Source organism: Sceloporus occidentalis, unplaced genomic scaffold, assembly GCF_023333645.1.
Source record: "Sceloporus occidentalis isolate IW3139 unplaced genomic scaffold, rSceOcc1.0.p SCAF_89, whole genome shotgun sequence".
Taxonomy (NCBI): Eukaryota; Metazoa; Chordata; class Lepidosauria; order Squamata; family Phrynosomatidae; genus Sceloporus; species Sceloporus occidentalis.
Genome location: NW_028317069.1, coordinates 1,834,997 through 1,841,635, shown reverse-complemented (window position 1 = coordinate 1,841,635; position 6,639 = coordinate 1,834,997). Strand labels below are relative to the sequence as shown.

At 40.4% G+C, this 6,639-nt stretch overlaps 1 pseudogene; it reads left to right on the top strand.

Moving 5' to 3' along the window:
- The first annotated feature begins 1,688 nt into the window (after nt 1-1,688).
- Nucleotides 1,689-4,227, top strand: LOC149284683 (carbohydrate sulfotransferase 8 pseudogene; annotated as a pseudogene).
- The last annotated feature ends 2,412 nt before the right edge of the window (nt 4,228-6,639 follow it).

Sequence of the window (6,639 nt, the reverse complement as noted above, 5' to 3'; positions counted from 1 at the left end):
GTTACTCCTGCCCCATGTCCTATTTGGGACATCTTTATAGTTGTTCAATTTACCCTGTCAAACTATATATGTTTGAAACCTAGACACCCAAATGTATTTCAAATACTGTGTTTTAACACTTTCTATCCACTAATTGTAGTAATAACCCGCCATATTATTTGTGGTGAACGTTGACGCCCCAAGGAGGGGCCACACGGGGCCCCTGCTGATTTTAGTATTGCTGAATGTCTCGACATTGAGGCATTACAGAAAAGCTGTTCAAGTAAAGAAAACAATCTTAGAATGCTTTCTAAGCTTATTTAATGTAATGAGGTGCCAGGCAAGTCATTGGTTAACTGACTGTTTTTTCGTGAGGTACCTGGGAAGGGGTTAAGGTAAGAAGAGAGACTTTCCAAATTGGGTTTGGTTAATTTGGATAAAAGGGGTCTACAACAGGATATAATTACTTTATACAGCTATATTCAAGACCAAACCAAAGACCAGTCTCAGTGTCTTTACATTAATGGAGGTAAGGGCAGTTGTGGAATCAACTACTAAGTTTTGTTGTTTTGGGAGATACTTTTTAAACTTATGATCTTTAGTGTAGATACGTGACTGTCCTGGAGAAAAGAAGGTCAGGTGAGTTGTGTTTAAGAGGAAAGGGTGTGGATCAGCCAACAAATACTGGCACAAATGTATTGCAGAATACTGTTTGAACAGCACTTAAGTGGAAGGATATCACACAGACAGGTAAGATTATTTTTCAACTTGTCTGATTGTATTCCATTGTTTTGATGCTCTGGTGTAAAGCAGGTGTAAAAAGAACAGATTAGTAAAGAAGGGCATAGAGTGGTATCAAGTTAAATGAATAGGAAAAGCTAGAATTTGCCATTTGGCCCGTCTAGTCTGCCCATTTGTCCTGCTGTAAAGACTTAAACCTTAATCAGTTGTTTGTCTCCTCTTCGATTCAGTGTGAAAATTGTGTCATGTATGTTTAAATTCACTTACTGTAATAACCTCTATCACTTCTGCAGAGTTGCTGTTGTATTTATCCATCACCCTCTCAGTAAAGCAAAGCTAGACAGACATTGGAGTATAGTTTCAGGAACTGGGGTGGAGTGCTGTTTTGTTTTTTTAAACCAAAACATTTTGATGTCTTCTTAGCTACCAGACTACCCTCAAATTTAGGGTTCCCCCTTGGTCATCAATCTCCCAAACATACTGGTGCCTGGTGCAAGCTGAGCACACATGAATCGCTTGCTGGGTTGCAAGGAACAGCCTTTGACACGTCTCTGAAGGAACCTGATAGTCGTTCTGAGTGACCCTCCTGAAAACCAGCTATGTGTCTTATTCCTATGTAAAGACGGTAACATATCAATGCAGAAATACCTCATGCTATGTATTAGTTGATTTTTGTTTTGTAAAGCATTCCACCTCTTTATAGAGTTTTAGTTGGACTCATGTCTTGCACCTTCCTGGCGCCTAATGCTGAGAATACTTTTTGTACAAAGGCAGGATTTCCCATCCATGCTCACTGTGCCCAATCTCACAGGTGACGGCTATACATTGCCATCAACAAATACCATTTGCCTTTCTTAGGTATGCCATGGACAAAAAAAGGCATTCTATAGATTATATACCACCTGTTTTAATTTTGAATCCAGGATTATAGATGTTATGTAAATATATACGAGCCTTTTCTATTGAAAATGGCCCATTACGTGCCCCAGAACTCTCCCCTTCATTGTAAGTTTGCAGAACATGGTGTCAACCTAGTGATGATCTCAAACTGCTTGTTATATGCACACCCGAGGACCTCTCAGAGATGGATACCAGAGGGTAGAGGTGCAACCGAGGCAGGGATAGCCCCAAACGCACTTTGAAGGGGTAGGCATAGATAAAAGTGGACATGACCAAATGCTGCTCCCCATCCAGAGAGACTGGCCAAAACCCAGCAAGTTACCAGGTATGGTTATATGTTAGTGGTGGTTACCTGTTATGGTGGTGCTTGGTTTTTGAGGAATAGTGGCTTCTTCATAGTATTTCTCATTTTCTCAGGTTGGCAGCTATATTAAGTGAATCCAGGCACACTATGAATGCCATAACCCATTGTGTGTCACACAAAATACAGAAGGCTCGCAAAAAGCTGTTCATTCTGTGTGTCTTTTCTTGTATTCTCGTGGGATTCGTTTTCTATATGCCAAGGTGCCATTCTCCTGTCTATGATCGTGAGTATCCTTTACATTTGATTATTTCTATAAAGAACCAGCATTCTTCATTCATTCTTGTACAGAATTTACAATGTGAACAGAGAATACACACAAAGTAACAATGTAACAAAGCCTTGGGGAGAATTTACTAATAGTAGCAAAGGCTTCACTGGGCTACAAATATTCAGCCTAGGGGACATGTCTGGCCAAATAGCTCAGTAATATGTAGACGCAAAACACATCACACTCTCAATGCAGTCAAATCCCGAATTGACACCCCTGAAATGAGACTGAACAGAAACATTCCAACCCCACCAACATTTATTGTCACCTGCAGGCTATTTGTGACATTGAAAAAAAAAAAAAACACTTAAAAAAACAGCAGTCAAAAACTCTCAAATTTGGCAGCCCAAGGTTTCTTGCCTGCAGACCTTCCCCAAACTATAGCCAGCGCAGCCTTTCCAGTAGGAGACTTGCCAAGGTCGGCACACAGTGAAGATATTAAGATAAAACTTCAAGAAAAAAAGTTGAGAGAAGAGAAAATGAGACATGGAGATGGACAAAAAAAGGAGAGGGGAGGGGATAAAAGGCTGGGAGAAGGGCTTGCGAAAGAGTGGCTTAAATAAACATTTTTGCACAGAACCGCCGATCGTATTTTTCCACTTTCCCCACTCTTTCGTCCCATTTTACCCAAGGTAGCACTAAGGATAACGTAATAAACCGCTTCTTTGACCTTAGATCCACACCCTTTTGCATAATTATATTCTCACTTAAAATTTGAGAGAGTCGCTATTTTTTTTTTTTTATCCCTTCTAGAGCTGAAATTAAAAATCAGCACGGGATTAACAGAAATCAGCTATGATCAAGGGAAATCTAATTTACTATAAAAATAAAAAAATATTTTGTTTGCGCTAAGAAAAAAAAAAAAAAAAAAATAACTGTTCATTTTAAAAGGTCAATGGGTTAAGTGATTGTAGTACACTCAAACACAGAAAGGGAATTCAAGAAAGCTTGGAATGTGCTTATAGATGTCCTAAATAACTATTAATCTAGAGTAATTTAAACCAAGTGATTGGTTTATTTCTGTTGTTGCCAAGTACGTATCTCTGAGGGAAAGAGCATGAAAAACTGATAATTGTCCACTGGCCTCACAAAGAGAAATGGGTAACTAAGAAGCGCCACCTACGTATACGGCATATTTAACATTATCAATTGCTATCACTATTTTGCATGTTTTTTTCTTTTAGGTTCTTCGCGTAAATTAAGCGTGAGATGCGTTTGCCAGCAACACAAGCTTTTCGATCCGTCCTACAGAGTTCCGCCTTTTGTGGCCAGACAGTTATTTGTGGAGCACACGCACAGGTTTATCTACTGCGAGGTGCCTAAAGTCGGCTGCACCAACTGGAAGAGGATCATCCTCCTCTTAAACAAGACTCTCGGAGCCACGCTCAACGATCTCGAACACAACTCCGTACACTCTCATCCTTTCCTGACCAAGCTAAGCTCTTACTCTCCGACGGAGCAGGTGGAGCTGCTGAATAATTACACCAAGGTGATGTTTGTTCGGGATCCGTTACAGCGGCTGGTTTCCGCCTACAGAGACAAGTTTCTACACGAGGACGAGGAGTATTACTACGACGCGGTCGCGAAGATCATCAAGAGATCGATCGGGAGGTCGGAAAATTCCACCGGAAAGATCACTTTCGAAGAGTTTGCTCGGTTCGTCGTTCAGGAAAACCCGCTTTATAGAGATACCCATTGGAAGCCGATGCATCAGCTCTGTGACCCGTGCAACATCCGTTATGACATCGTGGGCAAGTTTGAAACCATGAAGCGGGATTCAGATTTTGTCTTGAAAACTATAAAAGCCCCGAAGAACTTCACATACCCTAGTATTAAACATTATGCCAACGAAACCAGAACCAACGAAGAAATAAGCCAAGAGTACCTAAAAACTTTACCCAGAAAGCTATTTTCCAGTTTGAGAGACGTATACGACGTTGACTTCTCTATGTTTGAGTATAACCCTATGGGTTAGGACATCCTGTAGGACATCCATCTCCAACGCCACACGAGCCTGGAAATTTCAGTACAAGCGTTTGAGTTTATTTTAATAAATAAATAAAAAAAATCACAATAAAATGCTTGAGCCAAAGAGTTCTACAAACAACCATGATGTGAATCTCATACAGAAGAATGACAAGAAAACCCATTCAGTATTTAGCAACATGGTGTGTACAAACTGCACGGATTATTACGCCATGACGAGGACTTACTTCATTCATACACTTTTGCTACAATTGTATTGCTGCCCAGTGACTGCAGCCAGTGGAGGCATGGGTAATAATGTTCGTATAATAAACACTTATTTCTTACGGCAAAACACCTACACACATCAGAATAGTTCCATAAGATATTCTAATCAGTACATATGCCTTTTACCTCAACATGTGTGTTAAGGGCCACAAACATCATGGTATAGCTGTCACATCACACTAGGATACAGAAGAAGGTACCTGCTATTGTTATTCTGTGATGTCCCGCACCCAACACACCTCGGACCAACAGTCAATTAATGGTTTGATGTTCTGTCTACCCCTCTTGCCCTGTGATTAAATCAATTACTTGACTCCAGTTGAACAGAGTGGCCAGTAAAGGAGGAATCAGGACAGGCATTTGTCTAACCTTTCACCATACTCAACAGGTAGATGCCTATGCTCCATCTACATAGCTGTTGTTATTGGTTTTACTTAGGAAGTAGAGTGAGATTCTCCAAGTTTCGGCATATTGATCACTTCTTCCAAACATGTATTTGCCCGTCAATTTGCCCATCCATCAATCTATTACGATGCGGTCACCTCCCATTTACTATTTGTACAGGGAAATAGGACAATGAGAACCTGCAATAGTTCTCCTTTACACAAGCAAGATTTCACGAGGCTGTTCCCAGGAAATCAGTTTGAATAAAATCTATGACATCAACCAATGTCTTTATGGCTTTTCACCTTTTGTATTTCCACACCTTAATGTAAAGTGAATCCATCATGTCTGGCTGTACAAGCTTGTCTGCTTGGAAAGGGAAATACAAAAGATGAAAGCCATAAAGACGTAGATTGAAGTCATGCATTAAATTTAAACCTGGTACCTTAAAAAATATATATATCATACCGTCTCAGGCAACAAGATCAGATTTTCAAATGCAACTAAGAATGTACATATTGTTTGGAATGTCAAGGTTTTTTAATGGTCAATGTTTGCACAGGGTCATTCATGATATTCGCCTGTACAGCACGAGGTCTGATTCGCTACGACAAGATGTGACGTGCTAGTTAAATACACTTACTAAGTGAATACATGGAACCAGCAACGACGCTTTGCAGCATATTCATTATTCTATGGCATACCATTTGATACTTTAAGTAACATATGTAAGAATTCCATGGTTCATCTACGTTGTTAAATTTCATTGCTCATTATGCTGGACCACTGCGTTGCTTTTTCGCCGGTGGGACATATTTTGGGTCGTTCGCATACATCATTGGATAATTGTATAGGGTTTTTTTCTCTCTCTACATCGCTCCCGCACATTCTCACACAACTCTCATTCTCCAATTACTGCGTACGTGATCGTTTGATGAATGAGTATTGTGAATGAGACACAACAATGTCTCGTTGTCATGGAGATGGTGCATTTAGATGCACTGCTAGCCCCTTCCCATCTCCGACCTTATTATATTTAGTAACAATATACTTTTTTTCAGTGGTATTTTTACCCCAGCAGGTTGTTTACTTGCTCTCACTGAAGTCTCAACAGATCAGATTTAGTAACACTTGACTAATTGACACAATGACTAATATAATTGTGGGCACGATTATTATTTACACATCCAGTCACCCGTGCTTCGTGTTCATTAAGTTGTTACTGATGCTGCTCTGCTATGATGGCCAAAATCTCTATACAAGGTGTAGCTTTATACACAAACAGCCCACTTTGTATCCCAACTCAGCAGGACTGTCTAATGCTAAAGGTGCCCTAGTCTAGTTAGCTCCCCGAGTACCCCGTCACAGTGATTGTTGGTCATTGTTGCCACAGAGATTAGTAGCAGTTCAACTTTAGAAGAAGCTGCCCTCCTCCTGCATTCCTAGCCCCATATAACAACGTACGCAGCAGGGTCACAGTGTCCGAGAGGCTGCTGAGGCTGACGAAGAGAATTCTGCCACCTGACCCTAAGGTAAGCCTGAGCCCAGGGCAGCTGCTCCTTAAGCTCCTCATTAAGGACCTCAGGTCATCAAAAGAAATGAATGCTGGTACATGGTCCTGCCAATCGATATAGAATGCCATAAACTATAAAACTAGTGATGTCATAAACGATATATTTTGATGACATCACTTCTAATAGTTCCATATGCAAGTCTACTATCACATTATTGATACTATACTATAAATACA